This window comes from Oncorhynchus clarkii, chromosome 12 (assembly GCF_045791955.1).
Source record: "Oncorhynchus clarkii lewisi isolate Uvic-CL-2024 chromosome 12, UVic_Ocla_1.0, whole genome shotgun sequence".
Taxonomy (NCBI): Eukaryota; Metazoa; Chordata; class Actinopteri; order Salmoniformes; family Salmonidae; genus Oncorhynchus; species Oncorhynchus clarkii.
Window position 1 is genome coordinate 64631392 of NC_092158.1, and position 13404 is coordinate 64644795.

At 41.9% G+C, this 13404-nt stretch overlaps 20 non-coding genes across 20 annotated transcripts; all 20 read left to right on the forward strand.

Moving 5' to 3' along the window:
* The first annotated feature begins 110 nt into the window (after positions 1-110).
* Positions 111-192, forward strand: trnas-uga (transfer RNA serine (anticodon UGA)). The gene has a single exon. It is a non-coding gene; the product is annotated as a tRNA-Ser (tRNA).
* A 1020-nt stretch (positions 193-1212) lies between these two features.
* On the forward strand, positions 1213-1294 carry trnas-cga (transfer RNA serine (anticodon CGA)). The gene has a single exon. It is a non-coding gene; the product is annotated as a tRNA-Ser (tRNA).
* A 218-nt stretch (positions 1295-1512) lies between these two features.
* On the forward strand, positions 1513-1594 carry trnas-uga (transfer RNA serine (anticodon UGA)). The gene has a single exon. It is a non-coding gene; the product is annotated as a tRNA-Ser (tRNA).
* Positions 1595-2099: 505 nt separating this feature from the next.
* Positions 2100-2181, forward strand: trnas-uga (transfer RNA serine (anticodon UGA)). The gene has a single exon. It is a non-coding gene; the product is annotated as a tRNA-Ser (tRNA).
* Positions 2182-2956: 775 nt separating this feature from the next.
* trnas-uga (transfer RNA serine (anticodon UGA)) lies at positions 2957-3038 on the forward strand. Its single transcript has one exon. It is a non-coding gene; the product is annotated as a tRNA-Ser (tRNA).
* Positions 3039-4055: 1017 nt separating this feature from the next.
* Positions 4056-4137, forward strand: trnas-cga (transfer RNA serine (anticodon CGA)). The gene has a single exon. It is a non-coding gene; the product is annotated as a tRNA-Ser (tRNA).
* A 218-nt stretch (positions 4138-4355) lies between these two features.
* Positions 4356-4437, forward strand: trnas-uga (transfer RNA serine (anticodon UGA)). Its single transcript has one exon. It is a non-coding gene; the product is annotated as a tRNA-Ser (tRNA).
* A 520-nt stretch (positions 4438-4957) lies between these two features.
* trnas-uga (transfer RNA serine (anticodon UGA)) lies at positions 4958-5039 on the forward strand. The gene has a single exon. It is a non-coding gene; the product is annotated as a tRNA-Ser (tRNA).
* Positions 5040-5900: 861 nt separating this feature from the next.
* trnas-cga (transfer RNA serine (anticodon CGA)) lies at positions 5901-5982 on the forward strand. Its single transcript has one exon. It is a non-coding gene; the product is annotated as a tRNA-Ser (tRNA).
* Positions 5983-6195: 213 nt separating this feature from the next.
* trnas-uga (transfer RNA serine (anticodon UGA)) lies at positions 6196-6277 on the forward strand. The gene has a single exon. It is a non-coding gene; the product is annotated as a tRNA-Ser (tRNA).
* A 527-nt stretch (positions 6278-6804) lies between these two features.
* On the forward strand, positions 6805-6886 carry trnas-uga (transfer RNA serine (anticodon UGA)). Its single transcript has one exon. It is a non-coding gene; the product is annotated as a tRNA-Ser (tRNA).
* Positions 6887-7906: 1020 nt separating this feature from the next.
* On the forward strand, positions 7907-7988 carry trnas-cga (transfer RNA serine (anticodon CGA)). The gene has a single exon. It is a non-coding gene; the product is annotated as a tRNA-Ser (tRNA).
* A 218-nt stretch (positions 7989-8206) lies between these two features.
* Positions 8207-8288, forward strand: trnas-uga (transfer RNA serine (anticodon UGA)). The gene has a single exon. It is a non-coding gene; the product is annotated as a tRNA-Ser (tRNA).
* Positions 8289-8808: 520 nt separating this feature from the next.
* trnas-uga (transfer RNA serine (anticodon UGA)) lies at positions 8809-8890 on the forward strand. Its single transcript has one exon. It is a non-coding gene; the product is annotated as a tRNA-Ser (tRNA).
* A 1020-nt stretch (positions 8891-9910) lies between these two features.
* trnas-cga (transfer RNA serine (anticodon CGA)) lies at positions 9911-9992 on the forward strand. Its single transcript has one exon. It is a non-coding gene; the product is annotated as a tRNA-Ser (tRNA).
* Positions 9993-10210: 218 nt separating this feature from the next.
* On the forward strand, positions 10211-10292 carry trnas-uga (transfer RNA serine (anticodon UGA)). The gene has a single exon. It is a non-coding gene; the product is annotated as a tRNA-Ser (tRNA).
* Positions 10293-10812: 520 nt separating this feature from the next.
* Positions 10813-10894, forward strand: trnas-uga (transfer RNA serine (anticodon UGA)). The gene has a single exon. It is a non-coding gene; the product is annotated as a tRNA-Ser (tRNA).
* A 1020-nt stretch (positions 10895-11914) lies between these two features.
* trnas-cga (transfer RNA serine (anticodon CGA)) lies at positions 11915-11996 on the forward strand. The gene has a single exon. It is a non-coding gene; the product is annotated as a tRNA-Ser (tRNA).
* Positions 11997-12214: 218 nt separating this feature from the next.
* trnas-uga (transfer RNA serine (anticodon UGA)) lies at positions 12215-12296 on the forward strand. The gene has a single exon. It is a non-coding gene; the product is annotated as a tRNA-Ser (tRNA).
* A 517-nt stretch (positions 12297-12813) lies between these two features.
* trnas-uga (transfer RNA serine (anticodon UGA)) lies at positions 12814-12895 on the forward strand. Its single transcript has one exon. It is a non-coding gene; the product is annotated as a tRNA-Ser (tRNA).
* The last annotated feature ends 509 nt before the right edge of the window (positions 12896-13404 follow it).

Here is a 13404-nt window from a genome sequence, read left to right on the forward strand (position 1 = left end):
GGTGGTCAGAATATAATTCCTTGACAAACAGGTTCTTCAGTAGAAGGTCTAGTCTTTACAGAAGTACAGATGTACAGAATCAGATAGCCGACTGGTTAAGGCCTGGTTTCGCTGCGATGGCCGAGTGGTTAAGGCGTTGGACTTGAAATCCAATGGGGTCTCCCCGCGCAGATTTGAACCCTGCTCACAGCGCTTTGACAAACCAGTCTTTATTTGCAACATGTCATTGGAGACTTGATATGGATAATGTTTGCTTAATGCATGGACTTGTTCTTTGATTCAGGTGCTCAGAGTATATCTGCATTGGTAAACAGTTAAAATAGTCTCTTCAGTACAGAGACTGTTGTTTGTATTAGATTTATGATGGAAATTCTGAGAGACAGGTCGGTATGTCCTCAGACTTGAAACCCCATGGGGTCTCTCTGCTCTTTTTTAAATCTTATTCTCAGTGAATAGTCCACTTGTACTTTCTCTGTACATAGTTCTTTGACTTGCACATTAAACTTCCAACCTTCACAGCTTTGGAAAGGACCGAGGTTAATTGGCGCAATAAGAGCAAAATGTTGTGCCATCAAGTTTACCATTTTTCACCAATGATGTCTGTTTCCAAATCCCAATCCCTTTACTTGCATTCCAACAGCTGCAATGGCCGAGTTCTTTAGACTTTGGACCTGAATTTCAATGGGGTCTCCCCACCCATGTTCTTAACTTGCTTGAAGCATATAGCCCACTTCTGCTTTCTCCTCATCAATTTCCTTAGATTCCTGTGATGGCTAAGTGGTTTAAGCATTGTAATTGAAGTCCAATGTATTCTCCCTGTACAGTTTTCAACTCTGCTTACTGGGCGATGATAAAGTCGACCTATAATAATTGGGTCCATCTCCTTTGAATTTAAATTGTCCTTACTTTATGTGCTCGTCCCACGATTGAAGTGCTTAGAAAATAGCTTTTTTTTAAACTTTGCTTGAAAAAAAAAAATGGATTGAACCCTGCGAGCAGCGCTTTGACCATCCAGTCTTTATTTGTAACATGTCATTGGGGAATTGATATGGATAATGCTTGGACATGTCCTTTGATTCAAGTGCTCAGAATTGATCCTCCATAACAAAGGTTTCAAGTAGGTTCTTCAATAGCGTTAATCTGGTCACATTAGAGGTAAAATGGACAGAACGAGATAGCGGACTGGTTAAGGGCCTGTAGGAAACAGGAGAAGCTGTGATGGCCGAGAGGTTAAGGCGTTGGACTCGAAATCCAATGGGGTCTCCCCGCGCAGGTTCAAACCCTGCTCACAGCGCTTTGACAAACCAGTCTTTATTTGCAACATATCATTGGAGACATGATATGGATAATGTGCTTAATGCATGGACTTGTCCTTTCATTCAAGTGCTCAGAATATTTTTTCCTTGGCAAACAGTTCAAATAGGCTTTTCAGTAGAAAGTCTAGTCTTTACAGAAGTAAAATGTACAGAATCAGATAGCCGACTGGTTAAGTTCTGGCTTTTAATGTAGCAGGCTGTGATGGCCGAGTGGTTAAGGCGTTGGACTTGAAATCCAATGGGGTCTCCCCGCGCAGGTTCGAACCCTGCTCACAGCGCTTTGACAAACCAGTCTTTATTTGCAACATGTCATTGGAGACTTGATATGGATGATGTGTGCTTAATGCATGGACCTGTCCTTTGATTCAGGTGGTCAGAATAAAATTCCTTGACAAACAGTTCAAACAGGCTCTTCAGTAGAAGGTCTAGTCTTTAAAATGTACAGAATCAGATAGGGGACTGGTATTTAACTAGCTGCGATGGCCACATGGTTAAGGCGTTGGACTCGAAATCCAATGGGGTCTACCCACACATGATCAAACCCTGCTTTGACAAACCAGTAAAGTAAAATGTACAGAATCAGATAGCCGCCTGGTTTTTAATGTAACGCTATCTCGTTTGCAACATGTCATTGGAGACTTGATATGGATAATGTCTGGACTTGTCCTTTGATTCAGGTGGTCAGAATATAATTCCTTGACAAACAGGTTCTTCAGTAGAAGGTCTAGTCTTTATAGAAGTAAAATAGCCGACTGGTTAAGGCCTGGTTTCTTAATGTAGCAAGCTGCGATGGCCGAGTGGTTAAGGCGTTGGACTTGAAATCCAATGGGGTCTCCCCGCGCAGATTTGAACCCTGCTCACAGCGCTTTGACAAACCAGTCTTTATTTGCAACATGTCATTGGAGACTTGATATGGATAATGTTTGCTTAATGCATGGACTTGTTCTTTGATTCAAGTGCTCAGAATATTTTTTCCTCGACAAACAGTTCAAATAGGCTTTTCAGTAGAAAGTCTTTAATGTAGCAGGCTGTGATGGCCGAGTGGTTAAGGCGTTGGACTTGAAATCCAATGGGGTCTCCCCGCGCAGGTTCACAGCGCTTTGATAAACCAGTCTTTATTTGCAACATGTCATTGGAGACTTGATATGGATGATGTGTGCTTAATGCATGGACCTGTCCTTTGATTCAGGTGGTCAGAATAAAATTCCTTGACAAACAGTTCAAACAGGCTCTTCAGTAGAAGGTCTAGTCTTTACAGAAGTAAAATGTACAGAATCAGATAGGGGACTGGTACTTAACGTAGCTAGCTGCGATGGCCACGTGGTTAAGGCGTTGGACTCGAAATCCAATTGGGTCTACCCACACATGATCGAACCCTGCTCACAGTGCTTTGACAAACCAGTAAAGTAAAATGTACAGAATCAGATAGCCGCCTGGTTTTTAATGTATCGCTATCTCGTTTGCAACATGTCATTGGAGACTTGATATGGATAATGTCTGGACTTGTCCTTTGATTCAGGTGGTCAGAATATAATTCCTTGACAAACAGGTTCTTCAGTAGAAGGTCTAGTCTTTACAGAAGTACAGATGTACAGAATCAGATAGCCGACTGGTTAAGGCCTGGTGTCTTCATGTAGCAAGCTGCGATGGCCGAGTGGTTAAGGCGTTGGACTTGAAATCCAATGTGGTCTCCCCGCGCAGATTTGAACCCTGCTCACAGCGCTTTGACAAACCAGTCTTTATTTGCAACATGTCATTGGAGACTTGATATGGATAATGTTTGCTTAATGCATGGACTTGTTCTTTGATTCAGGTGCTCAGAGTATATCTGCATTGGTAAACAGTTAAAATAGTCTCTTCAGTACAGAATTAGATTGTATTAGATTTATGATGGAAATTCTGAGAGACAGGTCGGTATGTCCTCAGACTTGAAACCCCATGGGGTCTCTCTGCTCTTTTTTAAATCTTATTCTCAGTGAATAGTCCACTTGTACTTTCTCTGCACATAGTTTTTTGACTTGCACATTAAACTTCCAACCTTCACAGCTTTGGAAAGGACCGAGGTTAATTGGCGCAATAAGAGCAAAATGTTGTGCCATCAAGTTTACCATTTTTCACCAATGATGTCTGTTTCCAAATCCCAATCCCTTTACTTGCATTCCAACAGCTGCAATGGCCGAGTTCTTTAGACTTTGGACCTGAATTTCAATGGGGTCTCCCCACCCATGTTCTTAACTTGCTTGAAGCATATAGCCCACTTCTGCTTTCTCCTCATCAATTTCCTTAGATTCCTGTGATGGCTAAGTGGTTTAAGCATTGTAATTGAAGTCCAATGTATTCTCCCTGTACAGTTTTCAACTCTGCTTACTGGGCGATGATAAAGTCGACCTTTAATAATTGGGTCCATCTCCTTTGAATTTAAATTGTCCTTACTTTATGTGCTCGTCCCACGATTGAAGTGCTTAGAAAATAGCTTTTTTTTAAACTTTGCTTGAAAAAAAAAAATGGATTGAACCCTGCAAGCAGCGCTTTGACCATCCAGTCTTTATTTGTAACATGTCATTGGGGAATTGATATGGATAATGCTTGGACATGTCCTTTGATTCAAGTGCTCAGAATTGATCCTCCATAACAAAGGTTTCAAGTAGGTTCTTCAATAGCGTTAATCTGGTCACATTAGAGGTAAAATGGACAGAACGAGATAGCGGACTGGTTAAGGGCCTGTAGGAAACCGGAGAAGCTGTGATGGCCGAGAGGTTAAGGCGTTGGACTCGAAATCCAATGGGGTCTCCCCGCGCAGGTTCAAACCCTGCTCACAGCGTTTTGACAAACCAGTCTTTATTTGCAACATATCATTGGAGACATGATATGGATAATGTGCTTAATGCATGGACTTGTCCTTTCATTCAAGTGCTCAGAATATTTTTTCCTTGGCAAACAGTTCAAATAGGCTTTTCAGTAGAAAGTCTAGTCTTTACAGAAGTAAAATGTACAGAATCAGATAGCCGACTGGTTAAGTTCTGGCTTTTAATGTAGCAGGCTGTGCTGGCCGAGTGGTTAAGGCGTTGGACTTGAAATCCAATGGGGTCTCCCCGCGCAGGTTCGAACCCTGCTCACAGCGCTTTGACAAACCAGTCTTTATTTGCAACATGTCATTGGAGACTTGATATGGATGATGTGTGCTTAATGCATGGACCTGTCCTTTGATTCAGGTGGTCAGAATAAAATTCCTTGACAAACAGTTCAAACAGGCTCTTCAGTAGAAGGTCTAGTCTTTAAAATGTACAGAATCAGATAGGGGACTGGTATTTAACTAGCTGCGATGGCCACATGGTTAAGGCGTTGGACTCGAAATCCAATGGGGTCTACCCACACATGATCAAACCCTGCTTTGACAAACCAGTAAAGTAAAATGTACAGAATCAGATAGCCGCCTGGTTTTTAATGTAACGCTATCTCGTTTGCAACATGTCATTGGAGACTTGATATGGATAATGTCTGGACTTGTCCTTTGATTCAGGTGGTCAGAATATAATTCCTTGACAAACAGGTTCTTCAGTAGAAGGTCTAGTCTTTACAGAAGTACAGATGTACAGAATCAGATAGCCGACTGGTTAAGGCCTGGTTTCGTAATGTAGCAAGCTGCGATGGCCGAGTGGTTAAGGCGTTGGACTTGAAATCCAATGGGGTCTCCCCGCGCAGATTTGAACCCTGCTCACAGCGCTTTGACAAACCAGTCTTTATTTGCAACATGTCATTGGAGACTTGATATGGATAATGTTTGCTTAATGCATGGACTTGTTCTTTGATTCAGGTGCTCAGAGTATATCTGCATTGGTAAACAGTTAAAATAGTCTCTTCAGTACAGAGACTGTTGTTTGTATTAGATTTATGATGGAAATTCTGAGAGACAGGTCGGTATGTCCTCAGACTTGAAACCCCATGGGGTCTCTCTGCTCTTTTTTAAATCTTATTCTCAGTGAATAGTCCACTTGTACTTTCTCTGTACATAGTTCTTTGACTTGCACATTAAACTTCCAACCTTCACAGCTTTGGAAAGGACCGAGGTTAATTGGCGCAATAAGAGCAAAATGTTGTGCCATCAAGTTTACCATTTTTCACCAATGATGTCTGTTTCCAAATCCCAATCCCTTTACTTGCATTCCAACAGCTGCAATGGCCGAGTTCTTTAGACTTTGGACCTGAATTTCAATGGGGTCTCCCCACCCATGTTCTTAACTTGCTTGAAGCATATAGCCCACTTCTGCTTTCTCCTCATAAATTTCCTTAGATTCCTGTGATGGCTAAGTGGTTTAAGCATTGTAATTGAAGTCCAATGTATTCTCCCTGTACAGTTTTCAACTCTGCTTACTGGGCGATGATAAAGTCGACCTTTAATAATTGGGTCCATCTCCTTTGAATTTAAATTGTCCTTACTTTATGTGCTCGTCCTCGTACTTTATGTGCTCTTCCATGACAAAGGTTTCAAGTAGGTTCTTCAATAGCGTTAATCTGGTCACATTAGAGGTAAAATGGACAGAACGAGATAGCGGACTGGTTAAGGGCCTGTAGGAAACAGGAGAAGCTGTGATGGCCGAGAGGTTAAGGCGTTGGACTCGAAATCCAATGGGGTCTCCCCGCGTAGGTTCGAACCCTGCTCACAGCGCTTTGACAAACCAGTCTTTATTTGCAACATATCATTGGAGACATGATATGGATAATGTGCTTAATGACTTGTCCTTTCATTCAAGTGCTCAGAATATTTTTTCCTTGACAAACAGTTCAAATAGGCTTTTCAGTAGAAAGTCTAGTCTTTACAGAAGTAAAATGTACAGAATCAGATAGCCGACTGGTTAAGTTCTGGTTTTTAATGTAGCAGGCTGTGATGGCCGAGTGGTTAAGGCGTTCGACTTGAAATCCAATGGGGTCTCCCCGCGCAGGTTCGAACCCTGCTCACAGCGCTTTGACAAACCAGTCTTTATTTGCAACATGTCATTGGAGACTTGATATGGATGATGTGTGCTTAATGCATGGACCTGTCCTTTGATTCAGGTGGTCAGAATAAAATTCCTTGACAAACAGTTCAAACAGGCTCTTCAGTAGAAGGTCTAGTCTTTACAGAAGTAAAATGTACAGAATCAGATAGGGGACTGGTATTTAACTAGCTGCGATGGCCACATGGTTAAGGCGTTGGACTCGAAATCCAATGGGGTCTACCCACACATGATCGAACCCTGCTTTGACAAACCAGTAAAGTAAAATGTACAGAATCAGATAGCCGCCTGGTTTTTAATGTAACGCTATCTCGTTTGCAACATGTCATTGGAGACTTGATATGGATAATGTCTGGACTTGTCCTTTGATTCAGGTGGTCAGAATATAATTCCTTGACAAACAGGTTCTTCAGTAGAAGGTCTAGTCTTTATAGAAGTGAAATGTACAGAATCAGATAGCCGACTGGTTAAGGCCTGGTTTCTTAATGTAGCAAGCTGCGATGGCCGAGTGGTTAAGGCGTTGGACTTGAAATCCAATGGGGTCTCCCCGCGCAGATTTGAACCCTGCTCACAGCGCTTTGACAAACCAGTCTTTATTTGCAACATGTCATTGGAGACTTGATATGGATAATGTTTGCTTGATGCATGGACTTGTTCTTTGATTCAGGTGCTCAGAGTATATCTGCATTGGTAAACAGTTAAAATAGTCTCTTCAGTACAGAGACTGTTCTTTGTATTAGATTTATGATGGAAATTCTGAGAGACAGGTCGGTATGTCCTCAGACTTGAAACCCCATGGGGTCTCTCTGCTCTTTTTTAAATCTTATTCTCAGTGAATAGTCCACTTGTACTTTCTCTGCACATAGTTTTTTGACTTGCACATTAAACTTCCAACCTTCACAGCTTTGGAAAGGACCGAGGTTAATTGGCGCAATAAGAGCAAAATGTTGTGCCATCAAGTTTACCATTTTTCACCAATGATGTCTGTTTCCAAATCCCAATCCCTTTACTTGCATTCCAACAGCTGCAATGGCCGAGTTCTTTAGACTTTGGACCTGAATTTCAATGGGGTCTCCCCACCCATGTTCTTAACTTGCTTGAAGCATATAGCCCACTTCTGCTTTCTCCTCATCAATTTCCTTAGATTCCTGTGATGGCTAAGTGGTTTAAGCATTGTAATTGAAGTCCAATGTATTCTCCCTGTACAGTTTTCAACTCTGCTTACTGGGCGATGATAAAGTCGACCTTTAATAATTGGGTCCATCTCCTTTGAATTTAAATTGTCCTTACTTTATGTGCTCGTCCCACGATTGAAGTGCTTAGAAAATAGCTTTTTTTTAAACTTTGCTTGAAAAAAAAAAATGGATTGAACCCTGCGAGCAGCGCTTTGACCATCCAGTCTTTATTTGTAACATGTCATTGGGGAATTGATATGGATAATGCTTGGACATGTCCTTTGATTCAAGTGCTCAGAATTGATCCTCCATAACAAAGGTTTCAAGTAGGTTCTTCAATAGCGTTAATCTGGTCACATTAGAGGTAAAATGGACAGAACGAGATAGCGGACTGGTTAAGGGCCTGTAGGAAACCGGAGAAGCTGTGATGGCCGAGAGGTTAAGGCGTTGGACTCGAAATCCAATGGGGTCTCCCCGCGCAGGTTCAAACCCTGCTCACAGCGTTTTGACAAACCAGTCTTTATTTGCAACATATCATTGGAGACATGATATGGATAATGTGCTTAATGCATGGACTTGTCCTTTCATTCAAGTGCTCAGAATATTTTTTCCTTGGCAAACAGTTCAAATAGGCTTTTCAGTAGAAAGTCTAGTCTTTACAGAAGTAAAATGTACAGAATCAGATAGCCGACTGGTTAAGTTCTGGCTTTTAATGTAGCAGGCTGTGCTGGCCGAGTGGTTAAGGCGTTGGACTTGAAATCCAATGGGGTCTCCCCGCGCAGGTTCGAACCCTGCTCACAGCGCTTTGACAAACCAGTCTTTATTTGCAACATGTCATTGGAGACTTGATATGGATGATGTGTGCTTAATGCATGGACCTGTCCTTTGATTCAGGTGGTCAGAATAAAATTCCTTGACAAACAGTTCAAACAGGCTCTTCAGTAGAAGGTCTAGTCTTTAAAATGTACAGAATCAGATAGGGGACTGGTATTTAACTAGCTGCGATGGCCACATGGTTAAGGCGTTGGACTCGAAATCCAATGGGGTCTACCCACACATGATCAAACCCTGCTTTGACAAACCAGTAAAGTAAAATGTACAGAATCAGATAGCCGCCTGGTTTTTAATGTAACGCTATCTCGTTTGCAACATGTCATTGGAGACTTGATATGGATAATGTCTGGACTTGTCCTTTGATTCAGGTGGTCAGAATATAATTCCTTGACAAACAGGTTCTTCAGTAGAAGGTCTAGTCTTTACAGAAGTACAGATGTACAGAATCAGATAGCCGACTGGTTAAGGCCTGGTTTCGTAATGTAGCAAGCTGCGATGGCCGAGTGGTTAAGGCGTTGGACTTGAAATCCAATGGGGTCTCCCCGCGCAGATTTGAACCCTGCTCACAGCGCTTTGACAAACCAGTCTTTATTTGCAACATGTCATTGGAGACTTGATATGGATAATGTTTGCTTAATGCATGGACTTGTTCTTTGATTCAGGTGCTCAGAGTATATCTGCATTGGTAAACAGTTAAAATAGTCTCTTCAGTACAGAGACTGTTGTTTGTATTAGATTTATGATGGAAATTCTGAGAGACAGGTCGGTATGTCCTCAGACTTGAAACCCCATGGGGTCTCTCTGCTCTTTTTTAAATCTTATTCTCAGTGAATAGTCCACTTGTACTTTCTCTGTACATAGTTCTTTGACTTGCACATTAAACTTCCAACCTTCACAGCTTTGGAAAGGACCGAGGTTAATTGGCGCAATAAGAGCAAAATGTTGTGCCATCAAGTTTACCATTTTTCACCAATGATGTCTGTTTCCAAATCCCAATCCCTTTACTTGCATTCCAACAGCTGCAATGGCCGAGTTCTTTAGACTTTGGACCTGAATTTCAATGGGGTCTCCCCACCCATGTTCTTAACTTGCTTGAAGCATATAGCCCACTTCTGCTTTCTCCTCATCAATTTCCTTAGATTCCTGTGATGGCTAAGTGGTTTAAGCATTGTAATTGAAGTCCAATGTATTCTCCCTGTACAGTTTTCAACTCTGCTTACTGGGCGATGATAAAGTCGACCTTTAATAATTGGGTCCATCTCCTTTGAATTTAAATTGTCCTTACTTTATGTGCTCGTCCCACGATTGAAGTGCTTAGAAAATAGCTTTTTTTTAAACTTTGCTTGAAAAAAAAAAATGGATTGAACCCTGCGAGCAGCGCTTTGACCATCCAGTCTTTATTTGTAACATGTCATTGGGGAATTGATATGGATAATTCTTGGACATGTCCTTTGATTCAAGTGCTCAGAATTGATCCTCCATAACAAAGGTTTCAAGTAGGTTCTTCAATAGCGTTAATCTGGTCACATTAGAGGTAAAATGGACAGAACGAGATAGCGGACTGGTTAAGGGCCTGTAGGAAACCGGAGAAGCTGTGATGGCCGAGAGGTTAAGGCGTTGGACTCGAAATCCAATGGGGTCTCCCCGCGCAGGTTCAAACCCTGCTCACAGCGTTTTGACAAACCAGTCTTTATTTGCAACATATCATTGGAGACATGATATGGATAATGTGCTTAATGCATGGACTTGTCCTTTCATTCAAGTGCTCAGAATATTTTTTCCTTGGCAAACAGTTCAAATAGGCTTTTCAGTAGAAAGTCTAGTCTTTACAGAAGTAAAATGTACAGAATCAGATAGCCGACTGGTTAAGTTCTGGCTTTTAATGTAGCAGGCTGTGCTGGCCGAGTGGTTAAGGCGTTGGACTTGAAATCCAATGGGGTCTCCCCGCGCAGGTTCGAACCCTGCTCACAGCGCTTTGACAAACCAGTCTTTATTTGCAACATGTCATTGGAGACTTGATATGGATGATGTGTGCTTAATGCATGGACCTGTCCTTTGATTCAGGTGGTCAGAATAAAATTCCTTGACAAACAGTTCAAACAGGCTCTTCAGTAGAAGGTCTAGTCTTTAAAATGTACAGAATCAGATAGGGGACTGGTATTTAACTAGCTGCGATGGCCACATGGTTAAGGCGTTGGACTCGAAATCCAATGGGGTCTACCCACACATGATCAAACCCTGCTTTGACAAACCAGTAAAGTAAAATGTACAGAATCAGATAGCCGCCTGGTTTTTAATGTAACGCTATCTCGTTTGCAACATGTCATTGGAGACTTGATATGGATAATGTCTGGACTTGTCCTTTGATTCAGGTGGTCAGAATATAATTCCTTGACAAACAGGTTCTTCAGTAGAAGGTCTAGTCTTTACAGAAGTACAGATGTACAGAATCAGATAGCCGACTGGTTAAGGCCTGGTTTCGTAATGTAGCAAGCTGCGATGGCCGAGTGGTTAAGGCGTTGGACTTGAAATCCAATGGGGTCTCCCCGCGCAGATTTGAACCCTGCTCACAGCGCTTTGACAAACCAGTCTTTATTTGCAACATGTCATTGGAGACTTGATATGGATAATGTTTGCTTAATGCATGGACTTGTTCTTTGATTCAGGTGCTCAGAGTATATCTGCATTGGTAAACAGTTAAAATAGTCTCTTCAGTACAGAGACTGTTGTTTGTATTAGATTTATGATGGAAATTCTGAGAGACAGGTCGGTATGTCCTCAGACTTGAAACCCCATGGGGTCTCTCTGCTCTTTTTTAAATCTTATTCTCAGTGAATAGTCCACTTGTACTTTCTCTGTACATAGTTCTTTGACTTGCACATTAAACTTCCAACCTTCACAGCTTTGGAAAGGACCGAGGTTAATTGGCGCAATAAGAGCAAAATGTTGTGCCATCAAGTTTACCATTTTTCACCAATGATGTCTGTTTCCAAATCCCAATCCCTTTACTTGCATTCCAACAGCTGCAATGGCCGAGTTCTTTAGACTTTGGACCTGAATTTCAATGGGGTCTCCCCACCCATGTTCTTAACTTGCTTGAAGCATATAGCCCACTTCTGCTTTCTCCTCATCAATTTCCTTAGATTCCTGTGATGGCTAAGTGGTTTAAGCATTGTAATTGAAGTCCAATGTATTCTCCCTGTACAGTTTTCAACTCTGCTTACTGGGCGATGATAAAGTCGACCTTTAATAATTGGGTCCATCTCCTTTGAATTTAAATTGTCCTTACTTTATGTGCTCGTCCCACGATTGAAGTGCTTAGAAAATAGCTTTTTTTTAAACTTTGCTTGAAAAAAAAAAATGGATTGAACCCTGCGAGCAGCGCTTTGACCATCCAGTCTTTATTTGTAACATGTCATTGGGGAATTGATATGGATAATGCTTGGACATGTCCTTTGATTCAAGTGCTCAGAATTGATCCTCCATAACAAAGGTTTCAAGTAGGTTCTTCAATAGCGTTAATCTGGTCACATTAGAGGTAAAATGGACAGAACGAGATAGCGGACTGGTTAAGGGCCTGTAGGAAACCGGAGAAGCTGTGATGGCCGAGAGGTTAAGGCGTTGGACTCGAAATCCAATGGGGTCTCCCCGCGCAGGTTCAAACCCTGCTCACAGCGTTTTGACAAACCAGTCTTTATTTGCAACATATCATTGGAGACATGATATGGATAATGTGCTTAATGCATGGACTTGTCCTTTCATTCAAGTGCTCAGAATATTTTTTCCTTGGCAAACAGTTCAAATAGGCTTTTCAGTAGAAAGTCTAGTCTTTACAGAAGTAAAATGTACAGAATCAGATAGCCGACTGGTTAAGTTCTGGCTTTTAATGTAGCAGGCTGTGCTGGCCGAGTGGTTAAGGCGTTGGACTTGAAATCCAATGGGGTCTCCCCGCGCAGGTTCGAACCCTGCTCACAGCGCTTTGACAAACCAGTCTTTATTTGCAACATGTCATTGGAGACTTGATATGGATGATGTGTGCTTAATGCATGGACCTGTCCTTTGATTCAGGTGGTCAGAATAAAATTCCTTGACAAACAGTTCAAACAGGCTCAGTAGAAGGTCTAGTCTTTAAAATGTACAGAATCAGATAGGGGACTGGTATTTAACTAGCTGCGATGGCCACATGGTTAAGGCGTTGGACTCGAAATCCAATGGGGTCTACCCACACATGATCAAACCCTGCTTTGACAAACCAGTAAAGTAAAATGTACAGAATCAGATAGCCGCCTGGTTTTTAATGTAACGCTATCTCGTTTGCAACATGTCATTGGAGACTTGATATGGATAATGTCTGGACTTGTCCTTTGATTCAGGTGGTCAGAATATAATTCCTTGACAAACAGGTTCTTCAGTAGAAGGTCTAGTCTTTACAGAAGTACAGATGTACAGAATCAGATAGCCGACTGGTTAAGGCCTGGTTTCGTAATGTAGCAAGCTGCGATGGCCGAGTGGTTAAGGCGTTGGACTTGAAATCCAATGGGGTCTCCCCGCGCAGATTTGAACCCTGCTCACAGCGCTTTGACAAACCAGTCTTTATTTGCAACATGTCATTGGAGACTTGATATGGATAATGTTTGCTTAATGCATGGACTTGTTCTTTGATTCAGGTGCTCAGAGTATATCTGCATTGGTAAACAGTTAAAATAGTCTCTTCAGTACAGAGACTGTTGTTTGTATTAGATTTATGATGGAAATTCTGAGAGACAGGTCGGTATGTCCTCAGACTTGAAACCCCATGGGGTCTCTCTGCTCTTTTTTAAATCTTATTCTCAGTGAATAGTCCACTTGTACTTTCTCTGTACATAGTTCTTTGACTTGCACATTAAACTTCCAACCTTCACAGCTTTGGAAAGGACCGAGGTTAATTGGCGCAATAAGAGCAAAATGTTGTGCCATCAAGTTTACCATTTTTCACCAATGATGTCTGTTTCCAAATCCCAATCCCTTTACTTGCATTCCAACAGCTGCAATGGCCGAGTTCTTTAGACTTTGGACCTGAATTTCAATGGGGTCTCCCCACCCATG